The sequence below is a fragment of the Misgurnus anguillicaudatus genome, unplaced genomic scaffold (genome assembly GCF_027580225.2).
Source record: "Misgurnus anguillicaudatus unplaced genomic scaffold, ASM2758022v2 HiC_scaffold_33, whole genome shotgun sequence".
In the NCBI taxonomy this organism is placed as follows: domain Eukaryota; kingdom Metazoa; phylum Chordata; class Actinopteri; order Cypriniformes; family Cobitidae; genus Misgurnus; species Misgurnus anguillicaudatus.
In genome coordinates this window covers 299,880-318,383 of record NW_027395283.1, presented here as the reverse complement: position 1 = coordinate 318,383, position 18,504 = coordinate 299,880, and the positions used below count along the sequence as shown (strand labels likewise).

Sequence of the window (18,504 nt, the reverse complement as noted above, 5' to 3'; positions counted from 1 at the left end):
TCCAGCGCTTACGTGCACGCACACAGATGACAGAGGGATGTATCAACAATTCAAAATATATAATATTAACATTTTTGACAAAAATATTAAATTGAAAAATAAATTAGTATAAAAAATAAAGCTAAACCTTAAGCATTTGATCTGTCACACAACATCAGATCTAACAGTTAAACCAGAGGTGCAGTGGTCTCTTTTGAGAGATTTTTCTTTAAAAAAAAATCAACTTATCAACATGTTCAGGAGAGAGGACACTGCGTTTTGCATGGACAATATCACCTGCTGTGCATAACACACACTCGTCTTCTGTCTCTTTCGCTGTGTTTTCGCTGCTACAACCGCTTTGTTGCTGCATCGCATTCACTTACTAACACTAGAAGATGAAAATAAACAAAAATGCTCGCTTTGGCGGAAAGCGTAGATGGACGTTACACCAAGGAATGAAGACGTGGAAAGTGTCAAAATAAAGTTACCTCAAATCGATTTTTTACGTTATTACATTGATGCATCGGATTATTAGAAATAAAATAGATGTATCGATCCATATCGATTTATTGTTACACCCCTAAGAGATAGCAACCCTTACAAAAAATTAACCATGGTTTAACCACAGTTCAACCAAAAAACATGGTTATTTTAGTTAAACCAGTGGTTCTCAAGCTTTTGGGTGTGCCCCCTTTCCTGTGTTGTGTACATCCCTTGGCACCCCCCCCCCAAGAAAATTAATGACATAAAACAATCTCAAACTCTCAAATTTTAATTAAACAAGACATATTAACTGATACATTGCAGTGCTGTTGGTTAGCAGCCTTATTTCTCTGAGGTTTAATTACACACAATTTATGATAAATTAAAGGTGCCATTTTTCCTGATCCCATTTTTCAAACTTTAGTTGGTGTGTAATGTTGCTGTTAGAGCATAAATAATGCATGCAAAATTATAAAGATCAAAGTTCAATGGCAAGCGATATATTTTCTTTAAAGGTAGGGTATCACATTTTGAAAAATGCTAACGGTAGCTGACTAGCAATGAAATCACGATCCCACCCTCCATTCAAATCGCCATCCAAAGTCACGCCTCTTTCAAAACACATGAACACACACAGATCAGACGTCCACATCTCATGTCTCATTCACCAGTGCAGTACAAAGTGAATAACATTACCAAAATAACCAACATAAACAACTGGTTTACATCTGAATTAGTTAAAGCACACTTTCGGTCGTGTAGACGTAGTAACTATATCGTTACGCTAATCGAACAAAAATTTCATAAGCAACTAGGGGTGTCACGATTCTCCAAATCCTCGATTCGATTACATTTTCGATTCTGATGTCACGATTCAATTCGATTCTCGATTTTTAAATGATTTTTATAAGACAAAAAAATATATGCCTTTATTATTATTATTATAGTTTCACATTAACATGCACATTGCGTGCTTTTCCTCGCATGGGGGTTTGTGGGCTTTACTTTACGCGAGAGAGCTTGTAGAGAGAGAATTCCTTCTTGCACGCAGATAGACCAATGCGCGCGTCTTGGACTCCTATTATCTGAACTAAAACCGGTGCGTCATAAGCAGCTGCGCTTCTCTCTGTCTCACGTGCATGCGCATCTCGCATCTGTCCAAAGTCTAAACATAAACTAAAGTAATAATCCTTACGTATTTGTTCAGTTATATGCGTTTCATGCGAGCTGAGGCAAACTATACCTTTTGTTTAAAAGTAAACCTGCTGCATCTTGGCGGCTCTCTCGTGCACGTGCAGAGAGCTGCGCTCTGTCCGAAGGCAGATCACTAGGTAGTAATCCTGTTTATAATATGCATTTCATGGAGCAATACATCCCTCGTGTTTAAAATATAAATCGCGTTCCGCTTGATGGATGTTTTTAAAGGCACTTCTGAGAGTTTATTTTCCCCCGCTTGGCAAGCCGACCGGACGTGACATGGGGGCGTGGCAGCATCGACGATCCAATTTTTTAATTTGAAGTTCGAGGTTGTGACTTAATTTCGATCGATTTCGATTTAAAATCGAAATCGTGACACCCTTATAAGCAACACAATGTTTCATCAAAGTAGAATATCTTAATCCATCTCATTACAAACATATCGCGTACCTACCTTACCAAAATAAACAGTTCAACGACCCTTTCAGACCCTTTGCATCCTGCAGCTGTTTGCATCTCGTGGTAAAGCAGTAAAGTTACCGATGTTCATTTGGGTTTTTGCTCTTTGCTGATCTAGGCAGTTTTTTGCTGTTGTTGTTATAAAAGATGTCTTTCGTTTTGTGGTTCCTGTGCAGGTTGTCAATTCACCAAAAAAGTTTGCCATTCTCACTGTTTACAGGCAGGAGGTGAGCGCACGTGAACGCGCCGATGACGTATGGTGTCTGCGTGAACAGGCTGCACGGTGGCATTCAGATTACGCTTACCGATGAGGGACAAAAAAGGCAACGTCCGTTCGGACCGAGATCTGTGATTGGTTGAACATTTTTTGGTCCTACGCCTTTCACAGATTACATACATTTCTACAAATACATTTAAACAACTTAAGATACTGATTGCTATCAATGTGTGAGGAGACTTTTAACCAGCATAACTACAAATGTTTCAGATACCCTGCCTTAAACAAAATTCACTATTAAGGATTACAGAGAACAGCTGGTTTGGACTACAGCCCTTTACTTCCCAGGTATACTGTATGATGACAATATTCTGAATTTTTGATTAACCTCTGCCTACAGAAATACGTAAAAAAAGGCTTTTTGTAAGGGTGGGTGATGTAAATAATGGCAATAACTGTAAATAAACTCAAATTCATAAAACAGCTTTTAGACAAATCAATCTCTGACGTCAAACAAATTATGGTTCACACCATCTGAGGTTGCGTCTGAAACAGATGGACCTTCTAAACTTTCACAGTCGGTGACACACGAGGACGTGAGTCTGTTTGCGTGTCTGTTTCTGCATCTGCATATTTTGTCGTTTGTGCTAGAATTGTTTTGCATGTTTATGGCTCATAAAGCATGTTTACGACGTTATAACCCTATAAGACTGTCATTTGTATCCTTAAATGACATTCATTGATGTTACAGTGAGTTCAAAAGCCTCTGATGTAAACGAGAAGTGTAATTAATATTTCTTTAAACGAGTGCTCTTGTGCAATAATTTGGGTTTCATGGGAATTAATTCAAGAATCTGTCGCTAATTCACGCCCCATGCATTTGGAAAATGAGAAGATGGAGGGTTGAATAAATGAAAGACTGAGGAGCGTTTCAAATCAAATGAGTATTTTCAGTCCGCAAAGGTTGAAGATTTCTCATTTCTCTGTTTGAACCTGAACTGACCTCAAACTGAAACGTTCACAACAATAAAAGCACAAATGAAGTACTGTTGTGACTGTCATTTTCTCTTTCTGTTTTAATATTTCAATCAGTCTCATTATCGGGCAGCTCCAGGTCTGGTTTTCAGTCACAGATGTGACATTATGAAGTTTGTGTGTGTGAGACATTAATATTTCAGGTTCATTATTTGAGGTGGAACTTTAATGATGGAGGATAAAAGATGGACACCTGTAAACTTACGACACATTGCTGTTGTCCATGAGAAAATATTTTAGCAACCAAAGAAAGTTTATTCAGCAACTTTATGTCAACACTAGCTAACTGTCAGTTTTTAGTCATCATGAAATGAATCAGAAATGTCTTGTTTAGTGCGTTAATACATGTTGTAAGTGTGGGTGATTAATAAATAGTGCTAAATGTTTTCTTTTTTATTTTGTAATATTTTACTTCTTTAACTGCTAACTTTTTTTATTTCATAATCATTTTCAGCCCAGAAGCATCTTCTCTTCAGTAGAAATCAGCAGATTGGAGGCAAATTGGGTGCAGGCTCTCTCACCCGTGCTAAAATGGGGTCTCTCTCTCTTTCTTTCTCCCCTGTAGCTTTAGTTTGCCAAAGGAAACAGACACATGTCAAAGCGAAGCCGGAGCAGTTTTTTCTTCCCTTCACGCTGATTTCCACATGAATGGCATCTTTGACAGGCGTGACACCCTGTGGATTGGTAAGGCTCATAGACAGATTGGCTCTCCCTGTAAACCGCCTGCCCTCACAGCACAACAGTCATGTGACTCTATTGCACACTTTTTCGCTGTCTTAATTTTATTTTTTATTCTTCTGTAGTTTTTCTCCCTGTTGCTCCTCTCATTCCGAGATGGGGCAGTATGTAAATCGCAACAGCAGTTACTTTGTGAATTTGTGAAATTTGGTTTTCATAAAAATAAGTATCGTCTAGCGATCTCAATGCTCCAAATAGTCATTAAACATCTAAAATGATCTTTGTTTGTACGTTGAGGTGTATCATCCTTAGGGCTGGGCAAAAAAATAGATTTTTCGATTAATCGTTTTTTGTTTAGTTTTTTTACGTGGTCGATTCAAAATCAATTCTCAAAGGCCACAGATCGATTTTTTTTCATATTTATTTCTGCAAACATTGAACGTAAGATTAACGTTAATCTAATTACAAGTCTAATTCAAGTCTTTAACTCTTTTGCCGCCATTGACGAGATATCTCGTCAATCAAGAGAAAACGCTTCCCCGCCAATGACGAGTATTTCTGGCTTTCCGCAATACCGCTATTATCCACCAGGTGGCCCTTCCGCAACTTTTTAAACCCGAAAGTATTGCCCTATGGCAAGCGGCTGCATGTCCGTGTCTGTTTTAAAGATCGCTCTGAATGGGATCTCTATAAAAAATAAAAATCCGCCCGAGAATCAAAATTTAATCGAGAATCGAATTGATAGATTGCGAATCAAAATCGGCTCGATCTGGAACATCTGAATCAATACCCAGCCCTAATCGTCCTAAATGCTTAACCTATACAAACAGGGTCCGAAATTAACACCCGCCAAGCGCCAAATGCGGGTAGATTTTCCGTTTGGCGACTAAATTCAAAAGGCTACCCGCCACACTGGCGGGTGATTATCATACCAAAATATTAATGCAATATAATGTGTTTGCCAGTAACTAATCTGGGAACGATGTGAGCTAGCCACAGAAAGTCTCTACGCTCCAAGTCTTGCACTAGAGACGGTCTGTTTCTAGCTAGTACTGCAGGTAACTTGCGGTCTGCAGCTATCTGCTGCATATTAGCTATCAAAATGCATCCCCGCCCTGCCCGTCGGGCTATCTTGACTTTTAGGTAGGAAAAAATATATTAAAATGCTTATGCATTCTTTCACAGATTTGGATGGGTAATAATGGTGTATGAAATTCAGGCATTGGGTATTTAAATTACGTTTGAGCGCACGCTCGAGTTTTACTTTCACTTTCGCGATCGCGCGAAAAGACGCAGTACATGAAGCAATCCGTAATGATTTGTCATGGATTTGTTGGGCAAATCCTCCAACTTCGTCCTGTCAGTCATTACTATCCTCACGTAAGAAAATTAAATCTCTCGCAGCAAGCTTTAAAGTATAGATTGTACAGCCAGTGAAGAGAGTGACTCTGTGCACAATCGCTCTTAAAGCGACAGCCCCTGTTTTTCTGATCGAAAAAATTATCCAATCTGTAACTGGATGATCCAAACTGTGAGTTTTGTGACCCACTAAACCACTTTTAAATGGTGAGTATATCTGGCATGAGGATGAGCAGGAAAAGTTATTTTACATGGAAATCTAATCTTTTTGTTTGTTAAAAAAACAACAGCATCAAAACAACAACAAGAATAGCAGATTAAACATTGTGGTTAGAGGCACTATTGGCTTTGTATTGGCAAAATTTGTCCCGTGGTAAAACAAATTGAATAAGACTGTAATATGCACACAAAGTCAAGTGGCATTTTCTTATCTGTGACTTCAGTTAATATTTCAGATTCAGAATCTGATGTATAGATATTTCACTTCGGTTAGAAGAAAAATTTGTACTGATGATTGATATGTACTGAAAATTAATATGTGTTATTTTTGTTTTTATAGATGTTTTGTCTTAATATTCTACATTAAAAGTAATGTATTTTTTATTCGGGCTACTTGCATTCATTTCAGGCTACCAAAAACTGAAGAGTGCCTGCCCGAAGGGCTACCAGGGATTTTTAAATTTTGCTAGCCCTGCCATGAATGCAGCAAATGAAATTAATGTACATGTGACAAAAAAAGGCTGTTTATTATTCTGGCCGGTAAAAAAATATGCTTGGCTGGTGGATTTTTTCATCTACCAGTCCCCGTGGCAGATGAGCCAAAAAGTTAATTTCGGACCCTGTATACAAAGATGGATCCATGTGCGTCTGATGTTTTGGTTTCAGTTTTAAAACATGCAGGAATTAGAAAATAAAGTCCAGGACTTGCTTCATGTTTAAAGAGTTATTAAAAGTCCCACCAGAAAAATGCAATTTTGCGATCGCATGCTTCAACGCATAATCAGCAAAAGTCTGCATATTTATGCTGGGCCCGCATTTTTTCAAATACGCCGCACTTTCGCAGCATAAATTGCAGATTTCCGTGAGCAAAATATGCAGGGCTTGCATGATTTCATAATCCCCACATTGCCGTGGGAACGTTTTGAAGTGACGTGATTATATGATGTGAACATCATTGAAAATCTGCAAGTTTTTGCAGGTTCCCGCAATTTCATTGCATAAAATTGCATAAATATCCCGCATATTCCATTTCATTTTTTAAGAAAACGTGCCGCAAGCAAGATTAAGGATTTTTGCTAGCAACAATCACAAAAAAAACTCAAAAAAAACATGAAATCAATCTTACTCATGCTGACTGACAGATCTAAAGCATGCACACATATGTGCAAGCACACGACCCCCATCTATATATACACTTACAATCACAGTTTTAAAAATATCTGTTTTGACAAGAATTCACGCAGATATAATCTGTTATGTCTTAAGTGAATGTTTGATTAACTGTTGCATTACAGTAGATCATAGAGTACAGTAGTCTCAATGTCAATCACACAATAAAAGAAAAAAGTTGAACTTATATTTTTCCTATATATATTGTTTTTGACTGTGTGTGTGCTAAATCTATCAGTTTTACTGGTGATTTAAAGGTATGGATGTAGTGCTTTTGCTTTTGAACCCTCAAAAATCTTTAACTCGATTTTTCTCAAAACGGACTTTGCTGACTCCGTAAACTTCAAACAAGTGTAGCTCTGTCATCATACATCATTTTAAAGTTTTTCTTTTAATAGAGAATGTTGAAGTATTTTTGATAATTTTGCCAGCAAGCGGTCACAAATAGTGATCTTATTTTTCATTTATAGAGCGCTTAAAGCACTTTACATATGGAAGTGATATAGCCATGTGCATGTAAAGGGATGATGCGTATGCCTATGGGCAAATCTGGCTAGGATGCTGAGGTACACCCCTATTCTTTTTCAATGGACAATGAAAATAAGCTTTTCTTTGTAATCACTGGATTGTCAAAAAATAGGCATCAACACAATTAATAAAATATTTATATCATGGAGCTGTTGAATGCTTCATTTGATTGACAAACGTTCTGCATGTTTGCTGTATTTTTCTGCTTTTCTGTACAGTTCAAAGTCATAGTATGCTAAGTTTATTTTAATAATGGGTTTATTTCATTTTAATAAATAAAGCATAAATATGCGTGTTAGCGAAAGAAAGAAATTGAAAAGAATGAATCAAATAATTCAACGGAAGAAAATTAATCCAGCGAATAAATACTGATTGACTGCTTGTTCAGATTTGTTTTTGCTTAATTTCTGATCATATAAAACTATAACAAGGAAATGAGAACAATAAAAAAATGAGTCCTACTCACAATAGCATTTTAAGAATAAAAACCTATTAAATGTTATAAAATGAAACACCTGAACAATATCTTATAATGTGTTGTGACCGTATAAGCAGAATAATTGACTCCGGTCCATTAAATTGTTAGAAAATAAGTAATGCAAACCCGCTGTGCATTACCACCTTAGGTGTGCATTATATTTTTTTTATTTAATGGCCTATTGTTAATTATTCCTTACATAAATCATTTCTGGAGTTACCCTCTTGACTGCTTTTATTTTTTTCTTTAGTAAACAACTCGTTAATATTTTTGTCTTTTTCCGTCTTAATTAGATGCCTTCTCTCTCTCTCACCGCCTCTGGTACAATAAATTCCCCCAAACTTTTAAATTATTCCTGAAAGGAAGTTTTATACGAAAACATGTAGCTTCTCCTTGCGTTGGCGACAGGGCCTGACAGCATGCGAGTTATCAACCGGTTGCAGACTTCCCCTCGGGGAATTTTAAAAGCATGCGCTCAGAATATCAATCCCGAGCTCTCAGTCTCTCCCATAGCATCTGAACTTCAGTTTTAATGGCTGCCGGCCATCTGATCCCTCTCTCTGTCAAACTGCAAACCACGTGCTGTTAAACGGCTAATGCCGCATGCTAACACAGGCCGCAGGAATTATCCAATATTATCACCCTCTTATCCGCCGCTTAAAGCGATTTTCCTTCATGCACAAAACAGCTTACAGCATTCTGTGATACATCAACCGACAATATCCAACAAGGATAAATGCCTGCCCTTCAGACGTCGTGAATGTGCAGCGTGAATACAAAACTCTCTAATTGTGGATTATTGCCCACTACCTTCAACCATCGGCTTTAATATGATGCTCAATGTATATCATACTGTGCTGTACACATCAGGTTGCGTTAAAATCCTTATTCACCCATTTCCAATTGTTGATAACTAAATATCACTTCAGTGATCTTTACACAACTTTAGGCACCAGACAACACGGCTTTATTAAACCCAAACCTGAGCAAAACCCCAACAACAACCCAATAAGTCCTGAAGATTTTCAACATGCATGACTGCTTGGATGCATTGCACGCATGCTTACATTCAGACCAGATGCTGAGTTGCGGTCGACCAAGATCCATGTTAGAAACATGTGCCACATCTGAATTAAACATGATGAGTATACAAGCAGCGCGGTGTGTTATTAAACCCAGGAGGTGTTTATGTGCAACCGCAATGAGAACAGAATTATTATCTCTATTTGTCAGCCGCCCAGAGCATTGCACTTGTCATTAAAACTAAATCTAATATACATGCCACTGAATAGGATAATCCGTAATCCATATCAGAAAGAGTAGGGGTGTACCCCGGCATCCTGGACAAATCTGACGGCATATACCGCTTACCAACCTACAGTGCACATTACAGCTCCAAAGAATGGTTTAGATCACTAAGCTGTTTATTTTGCATGAACAAATAATCTGCACACTAATCCAGCTGTCACTAATCAGGCTGTCAATATGTGTCACATTTCCAAGATCAACACATGCCAAACATGGATTTGTGTGATCCACGAGAGATCTTCTGGAAATGTGTTACAGCGATGGAATCGGTGAATCGGGAATCATCACATAATTGTTATTTTGATGGTTTTGTTAAAATTCGGAGGGATGAACGAACATTGCAGTTTACTTACTAATTATAGTATTACAATAATAGAGAAGACGCATACACACGTTATCATAAAGGGTTGTGTGCGTTTGTGTGAGTGTTGTGACTCAGTATCGTTAATTGTAAAGACAAACTGCAGACTGGTGGGCAGTAATGGTGACTAATGAGACGTGTGTGTCTTTCTACAGCCCACTGACCAACGCACACACCAACCGGTTTCATTTCTAATGTTACAAGGGATTTATGCATTTAGAAGTCCATTTGTCTGCAGAGTTGGATTTGTAATTGGTTTATCGATACGCTCCAATCAAAACAAAGCAACACAGACCGCCCACTTTGGCTGCAGATACATTTTAGCGGTGATCTTTTCAATGGGTATTTCAATAAAGAGCTGCAAGCTATGAACTACTAAATCAATCCGATGAAGATGAATTATAGCATTGCAAAATTATTATCAAATCATAAAGTTACAAGACTGCAATGATTGAATTTTATTTAAATTGGAAACAGCGCTAAAATGCAGTATTACAGGATTACTGATGTATAAATCTTTGATTATCTGAATAAAAACTGTGTATTTGAAGTTCATTGCAGGATGAAGAGAGACCTGCGGTGCTTCAGTGAAGTGGAAGCTGTTTTACATGATTTATGTTTTTTATGGTAAGAGGATTATGTGCCATTCATCACCAGGTAATAAACACAATATTTTAAAAATTATATTGAAATTACACTCACTTCTGCCTTATACAGAAAGTTTATATCATTGTTTAACAACATCTGTGTCGACTATGATGAAAGGTTTATATGTTTACATAAATCATCAATTTCCTTATTGAGAAAACGAACAGGATTATTTACAGATCTGAATTTAAAGTGGACATATCATGAAAATATGTCTTTTTCGTGTTTAAAGGAATATTCCATTTTCTTAAAAGAAAAATCCAGATAATTTACTCACCACCATGTCATCCAAAATGTTAATGTCTTTCTTTGTTCAGTCGAGAAGAAATTATGTTTTTTGAGGAAAACATTCAAGGATTTTTCTCATTTTAATGGACTTTAATAGAGCCCAACATTTAATACTTAACTCAACACATAACAGTTTTTTTCAACGGAGTTTCAAAGGACTATAAACGATCCCAAACGAGGCATAAGGGTCTTATCTAGCAAAACGATTGTCATTTTTGACAAGAAAAATAAAAAATATGCTCTTTTAAACCACAACTTTTCGTTTAGGTCCGGTCCAGCGCGACCTCACGTAAATGCGTAGTGACGTAGGGAGGTCACGTGTTACATATATAAAACGCACATTTGTGGACCATTGTAAACAATAAACTGACACAAAGACATTAATTAGTATCAGTTGACATACAACAACGTCGGAACGGTCCTCTTTCAACACACTTGTAAACACTGGGGCGGAGTTTCGCGTTCGTCTTCTGTGACCTCTTGACGTCATGACGTATTGCGTGGGGTCACGCTGGCGCATCACGACCGGATTTAGACGAGAAGTTGTGCTTTAAAAGTGGATATTTTTTATTTTTATTGTCAAAAATGACAATCGTTTTGCTAGATAAGACCCTTATGCCTCGTTTGGGATCGTTTATAGTCCTTTGAAACTGTTATGTGTTGAGTTAAGTATTAAATGTTGGGCTCTATTAAAGTCCATTAAAATGAGAAAAATCCTGGAATGTTTCCCTTAAAAAACATAATTTCTTCTCGACTGAACAAAGAAAGACATCAACATTTTGGATGACATGGTGGTGAGTAAATTATCTGGATTTTTCTTTTAAGAAAATGTAATATTCCTTTAAGGACTATAATTGGGTCCCTACTGCTTCTAGAAAATGTGAAAGATCAACCCAGAAACTTAGTTTTGGTAAACCATTCTCTGCAAGCATGTGAAAAATAGGTCATTAATATTTGGCTTCCCTTGTGATGTCAGAAGGGGATCTTATTAAAATAATTCCGCCCCTTAATCTGCAATATCCAACCACGGCACTGCCATTTAGTGCAGAGAGAAAATAATTGACAGCACAATTGAGTTTCAATTTCAACAAACCATTATGGCGTTCAATGTTTGCATTTCATCAGCTCATTTGCATTTTAAATGACACACCCATAAACGGCACATTTTTGCTCACACATACAAAGTGGCAATTTTAACATGTTATAATAAATTATCTGTGTTATTTTGAGCTACAACTTCACATATATGTACTCTGGAGACACCGCAGATTTAGTTTATATCTACAATGTAAAAATTTATTGTTTTAATGCATGGTTGAGGAACAACAACCCATAACCCAGTGGTTGGGTTTGTCCATATTTTACCCAACCATGTGTTAAAACAATTAAACTGTTTTGTTTCGAGTATTCAGATATTACTTTTAGTTACTGCACTGGGGTCTTACCGAATCTCATTGAGCTCGTGTTTAATCTCAACAGCACAGATGATTTACCGTATCAAATTAAATTTCACTTTCACTCTTATTAAAAAAAAACCGCGACTGTTCTATAGTACAGTCATGATATAAGATGCTAATATTACATAAGGAATAATAATTGACAATGGGCCGTTGAATTATATTAAAAAAATGCACAACCAAGATGGTAATGCGGCACGATGCGAAGCAGAGACATTGCTCTGGTGGCTATTTTAAGACATTTGACAGGTCAGGTGCGTTTAGGGGGAAATAATGCATGCCGGTGAAACAGAATAAAGCATTCGACTGCCCTGTGGCATCACTTAAAATAAACTATACCATGCTACAGAATGATTACCATATTAATATACAAAGGCTCATATTAAAAGTTGATTAAAGTAGCATGAATGCCATGGTAATACTGGTGTACATGTCCAAAAAAAAGCATGCATGGTAGGATTTGGTTAATGGTACAAATAGCAAACAACTGGTTCCTATCTATCATCACAGTAAAGACAAATACAAACAAATAATGCCAAAAGTTAACCTTACTGATCAATTTTTGCCTGATAACCTCAAAGGATCACTATACCTGTCACCTTTTCTGTTTTATCTTTTAAAAATACAATATGCACAATATTGTTGCAGCAGCATTCGGACAGTTTTTATTGTGTCCTAAAGAGCCAAGTATATTTCAGGGCCATGGTGGTTCACTGTAGATCTGTTAAGGACTTGCAGTTCATTGGCTGTGAGTTATGTGCCAGTGGCCCCCAGTGGCAGCGGTGCTCTCAGCCGCAGACACGCCCCAATAACAGCATCAGCACCGGTCCAAAAACTGCTTCTCTTTATATCATCCCTCACACCGTGTTTAAATGAATGCAGCAATTCCCACCTGCCCTGCTAACAAGACCCCTAATGCACCCAAAAGAGCATTAACTTGACAGCCCCTCCACCGCACCGTTACATAACCACATTTGTTTTCCAAGTGTCCCATCCCATCTCGAAACCAATGACATTATTATGCCAGAGAAATGGGCCTGTAGATATAAAGTGAAAGTTGAATGGCTGTTAATGACTGGAGGGATTGCTGAGGGTCTATTAGAAGCTGAAAACGCAACATAACAACACAAGGGTCCTCCAAGAGCATCTGCTGAATCACAACAATAATCTTCAATTGAGAGTTACTTTTACAAGCATCTCTTACAAAATGTCTCTCCTCCCTTCAATGCGCACAGAGTCCTGCGACAGACCGCACGTGTATTTTACCACACATCCCAGACTGCATCAGAATACAAAACAACATACTGTAACATTACCAAACACCAGCTTATTATTTAATACGCATTATTTAACGTCCCCCATTTTCTTTTCTTAAAGCGCTTATAGGTTTGGGTGAATAGGTAATTATGTTTTCCACAATATGAGCGCATGTGTCTATGGATCAATGTATGTTTTTCTTTCACAGCATCATCATCTTTCAATGCACCAGAATAACAGAAGGAAGCGCGTTACCTCTGTCCCGGAGCATCAAACGCCTCCAAGTTCAGAGAAGCGCACGAGATCCCCAGTGGTGTGATGTCCAAATCTCCAGCTTCAGAGTCTCATTACCTCATTATCAAAATCTTTATTTTTATATAAAACGATACGTGTGTTTCAAAAACTAGGAAATCTCATCACAATGCAGAATGTGTCCCGTATCTTAACGCCGATTTCCAGCAACGACTCTCGTCCCGAAGACGCGCGCGACTCCCAAAACAGGATTTGGCGATTTACCACAGATAATCAGTATAGACGATTTAATCCAAAACAAGCCTTTAAAGCCCAGTAAACACAGTTATCACGAGCAATCCAGAGATGTTAAAGCTTCAGAATGTCCATCTCTCCGTACGTGTGATCGGGCTTCATCACTGCCTCAGGAGACCTCCAATGTTACCGTGTTAAACAGCAACAAACCGTCTCATTTACTACACGAAGATGAAAGTAAGACCCCGTGAGGGACAAATGCAGAGAAAATCCGTCCAGATGAAGGAGAAGGGTGAGAGAAGAAGGACAATGCGTCCATTCACACCGGCGCGTGCTGCGCTATCAGCGCGGGTCCTCCCTCAGAACAAGCCCCGATATCTTCCAGTGTTCAGCACGAATGTAAATATGGATATTTACAGCAGTGTCGCTAAATGTAGCTCAGGTTCATCGTTTTGGATCCGGTGATGCCAAAGGAATCCCGCCCATGTTTATTTTTTTAATAGGCGGTTTATTTTTGGTCGCAATCGGTATCTGGCGGGAGCGAGCGCAGAAACCGAATTAAAATAATTTGGCACCGTTGACCTATTGCATCCGGAGCTCGGTAACAGTCCACTCACGGCCGAGCTGAGCACACTGAACCCAACAACACTCCTCTGTCTCCGGTGCGCGAGCTTGACACGTGCACGCGCGCGCACACATGCCCATGACGGAATTTTAGCGTCCCGTGAAAACACTTGCGCTTATGCATCTCGCAGCTGTGCTGTCTGTTGCCTTGTAGATCAGATATTAAACCTATTGAACCGGATGTTTTAAATATAATTTATGATGCCTAACTTATACTTTATTGCTCCTAAAATCAGCTGGCCTCATATTGTAACAACTGTAAATATGTAAGGTAGACCGGGGCTGTCAGGCTCCATTAAATATTTCTAATTTTTTTAAAAGTCTGTATAGGAAAAAACTTTAATGACTTGTTTAACATTCCCACTTTTATTGTTTAGAAAAAAAACACTTCATTAAACCCCAATGACCTGGTGTCTGGTAATTAACCCATGCTTTTCCTTTGGGGTAAGTTGTCACAATGGCAGCTTTCCATTAAATAGCAAGCACGTTTTCATTAAATAGATTTATTTTTTAACCAAACTTAAAGAGTAACATGTAATTCTAAACATTGATTGTTTAAAATGTTTATAAAATGTAACAACAAAAATATTAATTTAATTCAAATCTACTACCAGAGTTTTAAGCAATTTTAGGAAAAATGTATAATTAAAGTCATCTTTAAGTCATAATTAAAGTAATAAAATCATGCAGTATTAAAGTATTGTTGATTTTTTTTATAAAATGTTATTTTTTAAAGTAATTTATTAATTGGCTATAAAGCACAAAAATATAAATTAGGGGTGCCACATAGTGATACTGTCCATTATTTGTCCCAATTTTCCCAATAAACTATACTTTTAGCTAGGGGACCGCCCCCCATTATCTTTGACATAATTCGAACACTGCAGTGTTGTAGAAGAAATCAATTTGTGAAATTGTGTGTGCTACTATATATGGAATTATGATTGATGGTTAATTTCTATATTGAATTTTCATTGTCACACTGATGCATTTTTACACCCCTACATTATTATTTTTTATTGCAGAAGCTGCAGTACTGAAATCAGTTCGAGGGCTGGAGATTGCGATGACATGTAGAGGATAGGTCGCTGCCTGTTGCGTGTGCAGAATAAGACTGGAAGAACAGAATGTTGTTTCCTCAGACAGAGGAGGTGGGGATGATTTGACTGAGTTTGGTGGCTAATGCAGTAACGCGCTGTTCTCCCATCAGTCAAATGCCACAGCCGTACTGCAGGAATTCACAGATGTGCAGATGTATTTAGGCCTTGTGTAGAGATAGAAAGTAAGAAAAGATGAGAAGATAAATGAAAAACTACATGAAAGAAATTGAGAGAAGCATCGATTTTATGTTTTGTCATGATTAGATGCAGGAGAAGTTCGGAGTCTCTTTGTTTTAATAAGATAATATAATGAGAGAAATGTGTGAGTCATATATGAATTGTCTGTCAGCACAGATGATGTGCATTGTAAATAGACTCTATACTGTATGTGCTTATGCTGTACTGTATGTATGTATAAATTTGAGTGCAAAATCCTCAAACCATTAAAGAAAAAAAATCGTAAAAATTATTTTTATTGTATAGACGGTTTCATCGGACGCACGTGATACACGTCTGGATCCGAACTTTACTTCCGGTTTCGTTTTTTTAATTGTCTGACTAGTTGCTAAACTGATCTATTGAACAAATGCCTCGTCGAAAATAAAAAAAAATTTGGTTTCCTATGTAATCTTTGTGGTGTTGTGGTTTTTTGCTTGTTATATAAATAAACTATGTTTAAAGAACTTTGTTGTTATTTATTCTTAGCGGCGTTTACCGGAAGTTACGTGCGGACCGTGACAGCCGCTTGTTTATGTTGTTACTGCTGAAACGGTCTATTTAATTATTGGTTCAGCAATATGAGTAAAACGTCCTCCTGAAACAAATCATTATTTTATTTAAACATTTCAAAATGTGTATGTCCTCTATTTTTCAAACCATTTAACCCTTCGGTTTAGGATTAGATTTGGTGTTTGCGTTAGGATGTCACTTTAAGCATTGATTTATACCTTTTTTTATGATTAATTTTTATGTTTTATGATTTTTAAACCATTGTCGCCTGGCATTATGGGTTAGAGTCGGGTTTAGGTAAGGATGTCATTTTATGTAAATCTAACCCTAAATCGAAGTGACAATGGTAAGAAAACAGTTGAGAACAAATACGTGACAGTGACACGTAACCAGAAAAAATGTGACATGTTCACGCGTGTCAGTGTCATGGAAAACACAAATTTACGACTATAGGTACGTAATTTCATGATACTGGGTTGGTTTATTACATAAACAAACTCTAAAGATCATCTGAAAATGTTAGTGAGGATCTTGGGATGGTTTCCCGGATTATCTTAAGCCAGGACTAGGCCTTGGTTTTAACCAGTTTTAACAAACATGCCTTGCTAAAAACATTACATGTGTGCATTTTGAGGCAAAACAAAGGACACTGATGTATTAAGATATGTCAGTGCAAGTTTTTTTTTTTTAGTTTTGACAGCTCTTACTTTTATTTTAGTCTAGGACTAGTCTAATCCCTGTCCCCGAAACCGCCCACTTATGTGCTTTAGTGAATACATCTGACCTTCTCTACAATTAGCTTTAATGGTACTGTAAGTCACACATTTACTTATATTTGACCAGTGAACAATAAATAGTTTTTGTGGCAGTGACTCTTCACAAAATAAGCAGATATGTGGGTTTTAAAAAGTAAAAAAGCACTTATTTCCAAGTTTAAATAAAAATCAGAATTTGGCCTCGGGCTTTTGCTGCCTCTGTATTTTCCACAGCGCTCAAGGCCTCATCTAACTGTTCAATGCTCTGACAGTCATCGTGACTTAAAGACAACCGAACTTTACTCAATATAAGCAATAAAAAGCTGAATACGTTTGACACATCTAAAGAATTATAATGATTCTTTATGAGGCTTTTTGTGATTTCAGGACCACGGAGAGCTACATTGTTTGGTGATGATCAGGACCTTGGACAGCGAGCTCTGACTGACGATTCAATGCCAGAATTCTTTATAATCATCTACTATACTGAACTTCATCTGTGATATCTACAAAATCTATTCACATTACAGAAATGTGAGGTATGGTCACTGTAGGAAAATCTCAACCATTCCTGCTCTCCAATTAGTAGCGTTAAATATATATTAGTTGAAGTTTTTCATTATAGTAATAAGTGAACGTGAGGAAATTTAAGTTCAAAAGCAATTTCTCTTATTCTCCATATTTCATTTGCACATGCCCCATTTGCATAATGTATTTATTTAAAATATGAGCTGCACTTTTTTCACAAGCTTCACCCTTTTGCATTGTCCTTAAAGTATTTTAGCCGCAAGCCAGGCACATTTCCGTGAACCTATTAGAAGTTCAGTCCCCTCAATAGCAACCTGACATTAAATCTTTGTCTGTGTGTGTCTGTCTTTGTGGGTTTCTGTCTGTTGTGTATGTGTGTGCGTGTTATTACATTGACATGTTTTCTTCTACTGGCCACTCAGTCTGTCATTCATACTGAAAAATGCACCAATTGACGTTGAAATGTATTTTCACAGTAAAAACTTAAATATGCATTTGCAACACAATGTTACAAGCCAGATGGTTAAACATGCTGTTGTTTCCACCTTAAAAGTGAAGCTGTAGCTTTAAAGTGTGTTCATTAGGTGTCTTGTGTAGAAACGTTTATATTTAATATGATGGAGACCTTGTTGATAACATTATTTATGCAGAAAAATGCATCATATTAAATAGGGAAGAAAACCCAATAGAAGGTTACATTCTGAATCCATTATAGTGTTCATTTAACATGCACATAATGGCAAATATTTTTCATCCATAGAAAAATGCTATTGCTTAGATGTTGCTTCATCATAGCTCAGATGATCTCATTAATTATTTAATTATTGAGTATTACCTTTTTTTAATCGTTTCTACAGAAAGTCCTCAGTAGACGAAAGACACTTGTTGAAATATAAGAAGAGTATAAGATGCCATCAATTCAAATAAATACTGTAGCCTTTTCATAAACTAAAGAATAGAAATGTGAAATGAATAGTTTTTTTTTAGGACAAACAGCTTGAATGCAGGAGAATGCACGGGTCCTTGAAATCCTTGAATCTGTTTGTGAATCTGGGGGGAATTCAAGGAAGTTTTTTGAAAATATACATAGATAGATACAGGTCATTGAAAGTGCTTGAATCTATTTCAATGCAAAAGGTTTTCTGGAAAAAATCCATA

General features: G+C 37.2%; 1 protein-coding gene and 1 long non-coding RNA gene across 2 annotated transcripts in view; one reads left to right on the top strand and one right to left on the bottom strand.

Moving 5' to 3' along the window:
* LOC129438718 (leucine-rich repeat and fibronectin type III domain-containing protein 1) overlaps positions 1 to 14,567 on the bottom strand; it is a 223,917-nt gene extending 209,350 nt beyond the window's left edge. Inside the window, exon 1 of the mRNA XM_055197575.2 lies at positions 13,380 to 14,567. The gene's annotated coding sequence lies outside the window, so the exon portion shown is untranslated. The remainder of the gene's footprint in view (positions 1 to 13,379) is intronic.
* Positions 2,746 to 17,685, top strand: LOC141363196 (uncharacterized). Its single transcript, XR_012368687.1, has 2 exons — positions 2,746 to 4,057; positions 17,206 to 17,685. It is a non-coding gene; the product is annotated as an uncharacterized lncRNA (long non-coding RNA).
* Positions 17,686 to 18,504: the final 819 nt, after the last annotated feature.